The sequence below is a fragment of the Dipodomys spectabilis genome, unplaced genomic scaffold (assembly GCF_019054845.1).
Source record: "Dipodomys spectabilis isolate Male_0828 unplaced genomic scaffold, ASM1905484v1 ptg000121l, whole genome shotgun sequence".
NCBI lineage: Eukaryota > Metazoa > Chordata > Mammalia > Rodentia > Heteromyidae > Dipodomys > Dipodomys spectabilis.
Genome location: NW_024870798.1, coordinates 4,423,621 through 4,437,812, shown reverse-complemented (window position 1 = coordinate 4,437,812; position 14,192 = coordinate 4,423,621). Strand labels below are relative to the sequence as shown.

Genomic DNA, 14,192 nt, shown 5'->3' with positions numbered 1-14,192 from the left:
ATCTTCTGACCTTAGCATCCTAAATATCTGTGATAGTTTAAAAAAGTATAAATATAAATAACATTTGCAAGTGTTCTGATCTCAAGAATCTCACTGGGGGAAAAATTATGCAACCCAGTTAATTGTAGTATTCTTTCCAGAACAAGGAGAGAATCACATTATCAGAGGTGTAGTATTTTTTTCACAATAGAGATAAGCTATTCATGATGTGAATTAAGGGAATATTAAGGTGCACTTTACAAGTTGGAAATTATTGGACTAGGATGACTTTATGGCATAAATCTTTGGATTTATGGTTCATAGAAATTATAGCTTACTCTGATAAAATTTGCTTACTCTTGAAGAATTAATTACAGATGCTTCATAATTTTATCCTCTATCAGAATGTGGCTATTTTTCTGTTGACTTCTCAATCTGTAACACTCCATTGGAAACTGCATCTATTGCAAAATTACATAACATGCAAACAGGTACTGTTTTGAATCTCTCAGGTGTGGAATGTTCAGAATTTGAAAATGAGTAGTTATTAGTCATAGGAATTTTGAGGAACACATATATTCTGTCCTCTTAACAACTCATTTACTTTTAAAAGTTATGGGTTTCCATAGAATTAAACTATATTCGGTTTTAGTATGGGAAAGTACTAAATTTTTCCTTTTTTCAAAATATTGTCAAGTTTATTGTGAAAATGTTGTCTAGTTGGATAACATTCAAGTTGATGACTCTCTGATAAAAAAAGGAGTAATCAATTCAAATTAGATGCCAAATAGTATTGATTTTTAAAAAGTTACTATATAAAATAATATTTACTATAACAATACAGTGAAATTATTTTTTATGTAGCTTATTTTTTAATTTAATTTTATTGTCAAATTGGTGAACAATGGGTTACAGTAATTGTAAGGTAGTGAATACATAACTTTTCAAACTTTTACCCCCTCTTTCATTTTTCTTACACTTTTCTTTTACCTCAATACTCCTCACAAGTTTTAATATACATTTCCAATATATTGTCTTGTGAGTATTGTTATTGCATTGGCTTGCCCTTTGTCCTTTGTCTTGCAATTTTGTTGTTCCTCTTCCCTTCCCTAATTAAGGTAAATGTATACACAATACACAAGGCACAAAATCAAATACAGCCGATGCCAAACCATAGGTGGAAAACCCAAAGAAAATAGAAATCACAGTACATTAAAAACAACTGCAAAAAAAATCTCTGTTTCCATACCTTGGAGTTCATTTTGCTCAGCATCAGCTTATATGTTCATATAAACACATAAAGCCACTGGAAAATAATAGCTGCATGGACACTATATCATATAAACAACATGTTACTGTTTTTGATGGAAAAGGTTGAATTAGGATTGGGGAAAACGTGATTCTGATAAAGGAATTTCAAAAGAGTTTAAAAATTATGACAGGTATATTTTAATTGTTCAAATTTTTAACAAATTAGCCTATTAAGAAAATTGCCTGGGAAAATAAGCTTACATGCAAAGAAAGCTATGGAGACCTAGTTGAGAGGGAGCAATGTGGGTAAAGATAGCTCATTTTCACACTAAACAAACTTCAGAAACCTTACTGTAAATCCTGTAGGTTCCCTTGAGAATTGTCCTTACCCAGGAAATATACTCTCACTGTGTGAAATTCAAAGTTCTTAAGAAAACTAAGACATCAAATTTTGTGAATTGACCTTTAATTACCAAAATTATTCTTTGAAAAAGATAATTTGGGTCAAAATATTTAGGGAGAAAGGGCCCTTCAAAATGAAAGAAGGTATTGGGTTCACACTTTTCTGTTTGTAACACTTTCCACAATGTCTTTGCACGTGAAGCACTGAAACACAGAAAAAAATCTGATTGGTTACGCCAATGATTACACATTTCTAAGTAGCTCACAAAAAATAATATCCTTATTAACATGAGGTAGTGAAGACTTCTCTTATTACATAAGCCAAAAAGTTTGGGATCAGAAAAGAATTGAGAAAATTGAAAGGGTAAGAAAACAATGTTCTTAGAAGCCCTATCTAAGCATACTGACTTCAGCAGTGGAGGGAGGCCAAAAATTTTGATATAGATTGTCTTAATATTTTTGCTACCTAAAGTGATTTTACAGAGCCTATTTGGCTCACTATAATGTAGAACAGTTTGAATGAGGACAGGAAAATAAATTCTACGTCCAAATGAGGCAACTTAAAAGAGTTTTTAAAGAGAAACCATGAAGATGTAGCGGAGTGGGGTGGGGAGGAGATCTTATAGTCTTTCAGCTTCACTGGACTTGAAGTCAAGAAGCTGTGCTTAATTGGAAATCAGGGAAGAGCTAAGAGGAGAACATAGAATTAGGACATAGAAGCATTGTCCTTTGTAATAGACACTGTTACCCAAGGTATGGATGATTTAACTCTATTCTGTTCCATACATCTTGCTGAGCAAATGCAAGACCAAGAAAAAATAATCTATTGAAATAATTTTGCAAAGAATAACTTCACTGATCCTGATATGGTATCTAAGGAGAGTCTTAAGAGAGAACATAAAAGTGGAGTATACTTCGGTTTCCTCTAAGCATCTTGTTAGCAAAATATATCTTTGAGGTTAGAAGTGATTGAACCAAAAAGTAGTGGAGTACTTATTTTTGTGGAACTTTAGACACAAGAAGACTTTCAAGGTAAAAGAAAAAAAGTATAGCTAAATATTTGTGATCACAGCTTCTTGGATCGGTTTTTTGGAGACAAAGTTTTACATTAGAGTTTGTCCTCATTAACATAGATGTTGGATTTTTGTGGCAACCAAATGCAACGGTGAAGCTTAATGGACTCCCTTGGACAAGTAAACAGCATGGTAGAAAAAAAATGGCAAATAATATTTAGTAAATTAGTTTGGCTAATTATTTTGCCAGAACAAAGAATGAAAGATGTAATTCAAAATCACTTGACTTAAAAGTATGAAGAAAGAGTAGTGAAGAGAGATGAGAGAAAACATAGAGGACTCTTCTGTCTCCAGTGGAGTAATGGATTCTTGATCTTGTTTCTTCCATTCTATCTTCACAAGCTATCAAGTGTGGCTGAGGACTGGAGTATCCATTGCAGACAAAGAGAACTCACAGAAGAAAATATTTGCAGCAGATGTAGGTGATTCACAACTTTAGACAATCTACTTAAATCTGTTCAAAATTCTCTGCTACCCCAAACTGCCCTCTTTGAACAGCTTTGTTTGCTATTCCCAAGACTACCCTTTATGAACTATTTAAAATTTTGAGAGGTCATATACATCCTCTCTAGAGATTGCTGTTTGGTTGTGATTTTTGTGTGTTTTTGTTTTTTGTTGTGTTTTTTAATTAAATTTCAAAAGGTTGTGCAAGTGTATTGCAATAAATATGTCCATCTAATTGTCCAATGCTCCTGGATCAGAGTGACTCCTTCTATCATTCTCAACCAACCCCTTCTCTAAGATGTATTTCAGAATTATCACTTCCTTTATCACATGTGTACATTGTGTATTCTAGCTGTACTTGCCCCTTGTTCCATTTTTCATTCATTCTGTCTTTACTATTATTCTTCTCTGGTTTCAACTTCCTGATAGTCATTCTGTTAAACTGTTAATATTTTGAAAGGTTTATATACTATCCATGGAGTTTCAATCCTGCATACACTTGAACTGATGTCAGCTTATATTTCCATAATTCATTCATCTGCAATAACAATTTGCAAGACTGGAGATGTGAAGCGCCTAGACATGATTTTATTCTCATCCATTTGTAAGATTAATCTTTAGTCAACAAGAAAGTTTAAAAATGGCTTAGAATATATTCCTAACTACCAAATTTTATAAATGGCTTTGAAAAAGGTTTGTGATTATTTTATTTTACATGGGATAATATTTTCTACTACCTATAAGTTTTGGAATAAGAAGAAGACTTGGTAGAAATAGAAGACAGATTTTATGTTTGTCACATCTCTGATGAGTACCCATATTCATGACTTTAAGTCATATTTCTTACTATGTTAGACTGATAGGTAAAACATAAAACAACATATGATAAAGCAACTATTTGTGACTTTTTAAAATGTACCTTAGTATGTGATTAAACTTACTTTATTAGCTAGTGTTTGGGTTTGAATTATGGGAGGTTTTTCTATTTGACATATTTCTGTAAGGCACCTACTGAACAACACAAATGGTGGATGGTACTATTTCTACACTTTAATGAATGGTTGAACCTGTTTGGCATTAGTGCTGGGTAAATAAAACAACTCTATTGTAACTTGCACCCTAAACTTGAAAAATTTGTAATGTCAATATTGTCTACTTGTCAAATGTTATTTTGGTGAATGTGATTTTTAAAAGATTATTTGAAAAGGAATCTGTTTTCAGGAGATTAAGTGTAGGTTATCGTTGGTTTGAGAATGATAACATTTTTATTCTACAGAAACAAGTTTTACTGAAGTACCAGTATTTTGAAGCATTAACGATCTTCTCAATTAATGTTTTTGTGAATTATATTTGACCTGTAAGTCAAGTTTTCCTAGCCCTGGTAGACCAATTATGGATCTATCCTTCTAGGAACTATTTTTTTTTTTGCCTACTTATGCTGGACTGAAATCTTTGAGTTATCATTCGAAGAGGGGTATTAAAAATAATTTTGTGACATTTGTGATCTTGGTCACTCATATGGGCTGGTCATCTGTAAACTGAAAGTTTGAATTACTGTACTTTCTCTCAGATTTTGTGATCTCATCTTTCATTTTAAGTTGCATTGCATTACACAATTGCTTACCACTAATTCCGGTGTCATAAGGAATTGAGATGGATTTTCAATTACTTTCTGTTGGCATGTTTTATGAGCCTAGGTGAGAAATCTTCCCCTTGTTATCAGATGAAGAGGATAACTAAGACCTGGGATCCTAGGACCCGTGGATCCTGCAGAAGAATAATACCTTTTAGATATCATATCAGCAAAATTTGGGTACAATCAGTAGAAATGCTTCAGAAATATAGAGAAAAACATTTTGCAACCAGTGAGTTAAAACAATAAACAGAGCAGCAGAGTAAAATCCCTTATAGATTAGAGGAAAACAATTGTTTTTTTTTTACAATGTGAATTCAGAAGACCAAGAATACTTAGAACATATCACAAGTTTATACCAAAGACATTGCATTGATACTTTTTATATTCTAATGTACATTCTAAACCTTATTCTTTATATTCCAATCTATTTATTGTAATAAATATCTATTTATTTGTCAAATTATCAATTAATTCTAGTAAGTTTCACTGTGTGAAATAAAATATCAGCACGTATAAATATAAAATATATAACTATAAAATATAAGAAAAAAGGCACATGTTTTGCAATGTTCTGTTGTGGTTAGGGTATCAAAGGCAACTGTATTTTAAAATATTATTCCATTATTTCTACCTCAGTGTTTGGTAGAGTTGGACCTAAAGCTTTACCATTTGGAGATTTACAGCCTAGAGACAAGAGGAAACACTGTGATTAAAACATTACCAATTTAAGGCCTAATATCGAGGAGAAACATATAGACTTCTCTTTTAACTATGAAAATATTTGATGAAAGAAAGGCAGTAGTGTAAATTCCTGCCTGGATGGATGGTAGACTGGCCAGGACATTTGGTAATCATGCATGTGAAAATTTTTTTCACCTTCTTGGCTTTAGCTACTATTGAAATGTTAGGTATAAAAAACAATTATATTTTGATAAAATACCTTCTAGCCTAAATGATTCTGTCTTAACTGTTTATCTCTCTATGATCCCTTTTAACTAATATTAGTTTTGTTCCAATAAGAAAATCTATGCTGTCAGGGTAAGATATTCTGGTTGGTCTGTTGCTGCAGGGAAGAAGAATAAAGGGTCAGGTAGACATTTGTACCAATAAGACATCATTTAGAAATTTTTAAGCTGCAGAAGTTTAGAAGTAGCTCTTAAGCAAGGCTTACTTTGAATCCATTAGCTCCACAAAGCTAACTCAGTTTATAAATAAGTACTTGAAAAACAATCACCTTTGGACCTAGCTATAAAGGCTTCAAAGTATGATCAAATTTAAAATGAAAAAGACTTAAAATAGTCATTGACAAAAAAATTGCAAATGTGAGCAATCGACCAAACAATATAAGCTTTTCCCAATATACACAGAATTTTAGAGAATTAAGATCAATAACATTTTTAGGAACAATAAGGTTTCCTAGTTACAAACAGTCAACCAAGGATATATGCCTGTATAAAGATTGCATCAATAACTACTTAAATTTACAGGATACTACATGCTTCAGCAGGACGTTTACCCAAATTACTACAATATAGAGATTATCATGGCACTTGCACAAGGATGATATGAAAATTTGTGAAATATTCCATATTTTTCATTCTTGAGATGCAAGAAATGAAAAACAGTTATTAAAAATTGATTGCAAAAATACTAGTCGTTATGTCGAAAAATAAACTTTACAACTTTGTGCGGGTGGAGGGGTAGAGGGAGGATTGAGTGGGGGAGCAAGGGAAGGATGGGAATGGATGGGAAGGGTAAATACAGGAGGAGGCTACAATGCTTGACAAGAAATGTACTCATTATCTTGCCCATGTAATTGTAACCCCTCTGTACAGTATTTTCACAATAAAAAATTTAAAAAGGCAAATGTAACAATATATGTAATTCATTGAACTGAAAGTTAGTTTGACATCAGTGCGTTAAATCCTCACCTTAGAATGGCCTTTCCATAGCATAATCTTTACAAAACATTTGAAATTGGATAACATTGTCATTTTATCCCAAATAAAATACTATAAGGACCTAGGAAAAAAAAAGGAATCTTAAACTTTTTCTGTATGGAATGCTATCTGAAATAACACATTTATTAACGAACCTATATATTATAAAACAATATATAATTCAAAGTATTATATCTAGGAGAGAATTAAATAGATTATGGACATTATACAAACAAAATACAGAGTATTTTAAAATATACTTTTTTCATACAAGCACCAGAAATATTTTTAGTTTCTGTACTACTAATTTCAATAGATAAGTTAAAGTGATTTCTGATTTAAAAATCACAAACCCTGCAGAAATCATTATAGATGTATACAAACAACTCTTGAATACATTTTGACATCAAAGTCAGACAATTCACTTGAAGAATACTATGGAATCCATGAATTTTTAAAGTAAGATATTGCTGTTGCTTTGTATTGTGAAAATATTTTGTACAGACACAAAGATGGATTGGCATTTTTGAAATTTAAGAATCTTAACCAAACCATTATGAGTTAAGAGAACAATTTTTACAGCCTTCCACAATTTAAAAGAGGTAGTGATACATATTTATCCTTTTGGCAATATTAAATGCAGTTTCTTCCAAGTTGTTCTTCAGACCTGGTTTGATATAATGCTTCAATAGAAGGCGATCCAGCATATCTTTGCTATTTCTATTCCAAGCAGCAAGATGCAAGGGAGTCAAGAGGACTTTAGTTTGGGCATTGGTATCTGACTCAATGTGAACTAAGAAAGCAGCCACTCTGGTATTATTCAACATATAAGCACTGTGCAGGGGTGTCTAGCCATTCACAGTAATTGCATGAATATCTGCCTTGAGCCACCAACTCATGGACAATGTCTAAGTGCCCACTGGAGGCTTCCCGATGAAGAGAGGTATACTCATCATCATCCCTAGTATTCACATGAGTGGCCTTTTAGGAAAGCAGTGTCTGCACTGTAGTAAGCCAATTATTTTCAGCAGCCCAAACAAAAATTTGCTTTAATACTTCTCCATTTTTTTTTTGCAAATGATACCATTCCTCACTTTTTCATCTTGTTCCTTGTCTTCATCAGAATTGCCTAACCAGAGACAGTGAGTACCAGTGGGAATGGGGTGCCCATGTATTCCCTAATAGTTCACGTTGGTTGAACTGGTCAGAAAAATCCAGTGAATTTTCTACATCTGTTATTTCACCATGATTTTTTTATCTTTTTCCAATTTTACTATTGGAAATTATTCTAACTGGAGAGTAGGGAATTGATAGAGAGCAGAGGAAAGGTTTTCCTCCATATTCAAAGGTACAGACTGAAAATGGGACCAGTGGTGTCTTCATGTGCAGCTTATTATAGGAATGAGAAAATATGAAATAATGCCTTCTATGTAAATGATTTGGGAAATGGCAGAGCAGAAAGTGAAATGATGCAACCAAAAATATAAAAGCAAAATTAATTAGGATAATTATGGAGCTGTCACATTATCTATGAGAACCATGAAAGGGAGAGAGGAAGAGAGAGACAGATGTGCAATGACCTAGCTAGCCACAAAATCCATGCCTCTGATCAATTTATAGAGCAAACAATTTTATTTTTTAAAAGAGATGGAAATGGAATTTATGTATTTACTTGAAATTAGTAAATACATTTTTATTAGCCTACATAAAAGAGACATAGTTTTGACCAAATTACAGATAAAAATCTAAATCCTTGATAATTCTAGTAACAGATCTGACTGAAATCAGTTGAATCACACTTTTCCTGAAGAGTGAAGGAATAGGTCCAGGCTAGGAAAGCAGCTAGAGAAGGCAGGCCGATTGCATCTGTGACAAAACTTTTTGGAAAATGGTATCAAGGATTAATTACTGGTGATCCACTTGCACTGGAAGTGTGAATCTGAACTATTGCTTGCTGATTCTGAACTATTGCTTTAATAATTATAAGTTCCAAGAAGAAAAGGTGAGATTTAATTGATAGCAAAGGATTAGTAATACACTTTGACTTCTCATTAAGCACCTTCAATCATCAAAATCACATCAAGACAATAGACATGCCTACTTTTTTAGATGAAAACAAGTATCTTTAAAAACAAGGTAATTAAGTATTCCTACAAAGAACTTCTATTTTACTACTGCATTATATAGTTTTTTCTAATGTTGGGTAACAAATAATGGATCTATTAGAAAGCTCTTAAAGCTCATATGTTCAATAGTGAGTTCTCTTATATTATACCATGGTATTTTTGTTTATGGTTTTAAGAAGAAATTTACTAGCTTAAATTTCTGACAAGACAATATCATCACTGTACAACTTGCTTCTATACTCTAGGTTTTAAATTACTATCTAATATGTGTATTAGATAGCTATAGAGGAAAAACTAGAAGCCACACTTGTGGCTCATGTGTTTATCCTAGCTAATCAGAAAGATGAAATCTGAGGGTTGTGGTTTGAAACCAAACGAAGCAAAAAAAGTCCATTAAATTCTGATTTGAAAGTAACCCGCAAGAGCTAGAAATGGAGCTGTGGGACAAGCAGTAAAATTCTAGGCTTGAGAAAACTACAACAAAAAAACGACAAATTCTGGGACAGAGCCAGGCCATGAGTTCAAGCCTAGTATTAGCACCAAACAAATGAATGAATTAATTAATTAAAATAAATTAAGTGGTCACATGTGGCGAGGCAAGTAAAATGTAACACCCATGGTGACTGGATTGTGTATTATTTTGTAATAAGGCAAATTAACATTTGTCCTAATCACTAAAATTTTATTTGTACTTTTTTGTACTAAACCCTGAATTTAGCATGGAAGTATATGTGTGTACATGTGCACACATGTGTGTATGTGTATATGTGTGTGTGTGCTGTTGCAATGTTGCTTGCCAATGTGGACAAGGTGAGGCTCAAAAGAGCTAACTGTGTTGCAATGTTTTTATTTATCAGTGTTCTGTCATGTCATTTCTGTGGAGCCACCCTTCTGTACATTTTATTTGTCAAATAATAACATCATCATAATCAAAACATATACAACATTAAGTTAGATAAAAGAGACCACTTTCAGCTCTTATTATATGTTAGGTAAGAAGATACAGATATAATTAGGTAGTAAGTTATTGCTGTAAGATGACTGTCAGTACAAAATATGTATTTGACCTCTTAAATTGATTATACTTTTAAGATATACTCATGGAGTGAGTTTGACTGACTTGACCAAATAGGTATTACTCTCTGGTTATTCCTATGAAACACAAGGTGAATAAACTCTTTCCAGATTTCTGTTGAAAATAACTTTCTTTGTAACATCATATCTATTCTCACTAAGATAATCAACCCTGTATTTATTAGGTTTGAATATCCCATTATATTGACTGAAAACCAGTATTGTGGATAAGCTTGCTAGATATACCTTTCAAAACAAACAAACAAAAAGCATGTGTCACCTCCAGATTGTGGATGCATTTGAAGTTGTTTTGTACATGCAATGGGATCTTCACTAATGGCTCTTTTGTGGAAGTAACTATCACAACTTTAACAAATAAGGCTTTTCGAATATCTTTTCCAATATAAATAACAACCCCGAGAGCGTCTTGCAATTTCTGAAAAGCCTTTGAATATTTTTAGTATTATTTCAGTTCATTGACTATAGAGCTATAGACATTTCTGAAATAAATATTAAGATCTGAAGATGTAAGTGGGTATATAGGCTTTTTATGCAATAGAATATTATGAAATAGAATAAAAGGATATAAGTGAATTTGGTAAGCTAATTATTAGTATAACTTTGTTTTCTAGTAACAGTTTTTTTTTTCTTTTTTTTGGGTCCGGTCGTGGGGCCTTGAACTCTGGGCCTGCGCACTGTCCCTCAGCTCTTCAGCTCAAGGCTAGTGCTCTACCGCTTGAGCCACAGCGCCACTTCCGGCTTTTTCCTTTTTGTTTATGTGGTGCTGAGGAATCGAACCCAGGGCCTCATGCATGCAAGGCAAGCACTCTACCACTGAGCCACCTTCCCAGCCCCAGTAACAGTTTTTTGAATGTAGATGATGCAGTTAAATTATTTCCTTTGTGGCTCTGTACTTCAGTTAGGTTTTTAATCTTGATAATTATAAGAGTGAATTTGTAGAAAAATAAAGGTATTTGAAAATGATGGATTAATCTTGTGTTTTCTGTCCTACTCCCAAGAAAATGAGTTATTTTCAAGTGTTAATATTTTATCATTGAATCTTCAATATCACAAGAAATTTTGAAAAACATGCAGTAGTATTGATGTCTTTTTAAACCAATTGTATTCACAAGTTGGAGAGTCTTTAATTCATGCTTAGGTCTTGGTGTCCATGATTTTTAACCTCTCATTCCTAACATTAATGATAGGTAAGACTGCATTTTTGGGTATATGAAAGGTAAATATTTATCTGGGGTCAAAGGTGATTTTTATATCAGTCTTGCTTTAATAACATTTTAAAGTAATACATTTCTCTCAAAATGTTGGGTATAAAAAGCAATCAAAATACCTCTAATGGTAAACAACTTATGTGAGCTACAATGTGGAAATGATTGGTCTATAAGACCTGCAATCTGTTTCCATCAGGAATTGGGGAGATTATTCTTTCAGTATGACTGCGATGCAGTGTTGTCATGGGATAGAATATAATTTCTACAATTTTGAGCTAGAAATCAAGAATGTTATAGTTTAGCAGTTCCTTTCACCAGGGAGGTATAAATTGATTATGAACTTGGAGTTTTCATATTGCAGTTACCTATTTCCTTTTTTTGTTTTTTGGTTGGTCTTGGCACTTGAACTCTGGGCTTGAGTACTGTCCCTGCACTCTTCCGCTCAAGTCAAGCACTGTACCGCTTGAGCTACAGTGCCACTTCCGGTTTATTAGCGGTTTATTATAGATAAGAATCTCTCGGACTTTCCTGACTGGGCTGGCTTTGAACCGTGTTCCTCAGATCTCAGCCTCCTGAGTAGCTACGATTACAGGTATAGCCACCGACATTCCGCTTAGTTTCCTATTTTCTAACAAAGATAAAGTGAAATATTATTAGAGTGTGGACAATAATTCTGGGAAATTTTCCTAGAATTAGTGGACTAAGTGCTGGTATTTTAGTCACAAAATAGAATGAAGTTATTTGATACGGTGGGAATGGGCCGCAGGCTAAGATTTACCATTTGTGAAATGTTGTACTAGTTATTCCAACTCTGAAGACTTCAATATCATCATCTGAGAATTAGAAATAGAAGTAGTTCTACTTTATGGGATTATTGTGAGGATTAAATTAGATACCATAGGTAATGTACTTGGAAAAACAATCAGCATTTGATCCTTTCTACCTGTTATTTTATCATGTGATGAATTCTAATATTTTTACTGTGATTTTTATATTGTTTCTCTTTAGGATATGCAATGTGATGTATTGACATTCATTTTGTTGGTCACTTTTCTATCATTTTGAGGAAAATAACTGCAAAGAAAATTTCTGAGAAGGAAACTATTATTTTGACTCATGATTTAAGAGAACACAGTTTAAGGTTCAGATGTCTCCACTGTTTTTTTTTTTTTTGGGGGGGGGTCCAGTCGTGGGGCCTGAACACTGGGCCTGGGTGATGTCCCTCAGCTGTTCAGCTCAAGGCTAGCTCTCTACCACTTGAAACACAGTGCCACTTCCGGCTTTTTATTTTTGCTTATGTGGTGCTGAGGAATCGAACCCAGGGCCTCAGGCCTGCAAGGCAAGTTCTCTACCATTGAGCCACATTCCCAGCCCCGTCTCCATTGTTTTTAATTATATTTTTATTAAATAGTTGTATGAAGTAATTTCCATTCAACAAATCAGTTTATAAGTACAATGGATCTTTACGTAACTTTGCAATACCCTTCCAAACCTCACCCCATTTTCATTTCTTCTAGTTTCTGCATTGAATATTATACCTTCCCTCTCTTCATCCATAACTTTCTTTATTCCTTCCCTTTGACTTCCGCTCATATCTTCCAAATGATAGTTTCTTGGTATTCATTTTGTTGGAATAAGACTTCAATTTTATAAGAAATTACACTTTTAAATACTTGTCTGCAAAGAGCATGCTTTGGTTAATACTGTTGTGTAAACTTGCATAAAGTCCTATGTTCCAAATACACGACAGAACATGGGTCTTTTGTATGTCTGGCTCTGACTTAGTTTACTTAACATATTTTTTGCAAATTATGTAACAGTCTTCATAATGGATGGGTGCAATCCAATTGTGTATATGTGCCCCACTTTCTCCAACCATCCCTCCACCATAAGACATCTGGGTTGTTTTCATAACTTGGCTACGGTAAATAGTGCAGCAGTGAACATGGTTGTGGAAGTGATTTTGCTGTATCTTTTGGAAGAATTCGTCACTATCTTTCTGGGAGCAATCCTCTAGACAATTTTCCAGAATAAGCACATCCCTCCTTTCATCTCCATCACAACGTTTTGCAAGGCCTCAAAAACACACTACCCCCTACAGGTCTCAATAAGCTAAAACCACACTGGGCCCATATTCTTTCAATACATTTTTTTTCATGATTATACACATAATTTACTGAGAGCCTTCTATGTACTTTTCTAATGTGGGAATGAGGGACATGACAATAGAGTAAAAGTAAGAAAATTTCAATTTAATTAGCTATTATAATATTTAAAAACATTTTCAGCTCTAACTCATAGCCTCACTTACTATTATTTTAATCTTTATTTGAGTACTTCATCAATCCCCTAAATTATAACAGGTGCGTTAAATACAAAAGCAAAAATTGTGGTTTGATTTTGACACTCATGTGTGAGGATGCACAATATGGGCAAATAGATAGATTGGAATTAATACATATTATCCATTATGTTAAATTAAGATGGTTTTCCCAAACTGATTCTCGCAATTCATATTCAACAACAAGAAACTTGTGACAATTCCCTTTGTTTTGCTCCTTAATAACTTTTGTTTCCATTTTATTTTACAACGAAGGTTGATATTTCATAAATCTACTGTAGATACAAAGATACGATAAAATATTTCTGTCTGTATGCATTGATATATATATACACACATCTATTACACAGGTTGTAATGATAATTTATAACTTCTGTAACTACATGATTTACTAAACTATTTAAAAAATAGACAGCTTATGCCTGGAGTCCTGGTTACTCAGGAGGATGAGATCTGACGATCATGGTTTGAAGCCATTTTGGCAAGAAAGTCCATGAGCCTCTTATCTCCAAACAACAAACAGAAAATCAGAATTGGAACTGTGGCTCAAAGTAATAGAGTGGTAGCCTTGAGAGAAAAAGCTCAGGGACATCACACAGGCTCTTAGTTCAAGAACTACAATCTAGCCAGAAATCTAATTTACACCTGTGTAAGTAGAATATTTCCATCACCCAAATGCATATCCATACTCATTTGC

At 33.3% G+C, this 14,192-nt stretch overlaps 1 pseudogene; it reads left to right on the top strand.

The window, feature by feature from the left end:
• The first annotated feature begins 6,280 nt into the window (after positions 1 to 6,280).
• On the top strand, positions 6,281 to 6,380 carry LOC122115613 (annotated as a pseudogene).
• The last annotated feature ends 7,812 nt before the right edge of the window (positions 6,381 to 14,192 follow it).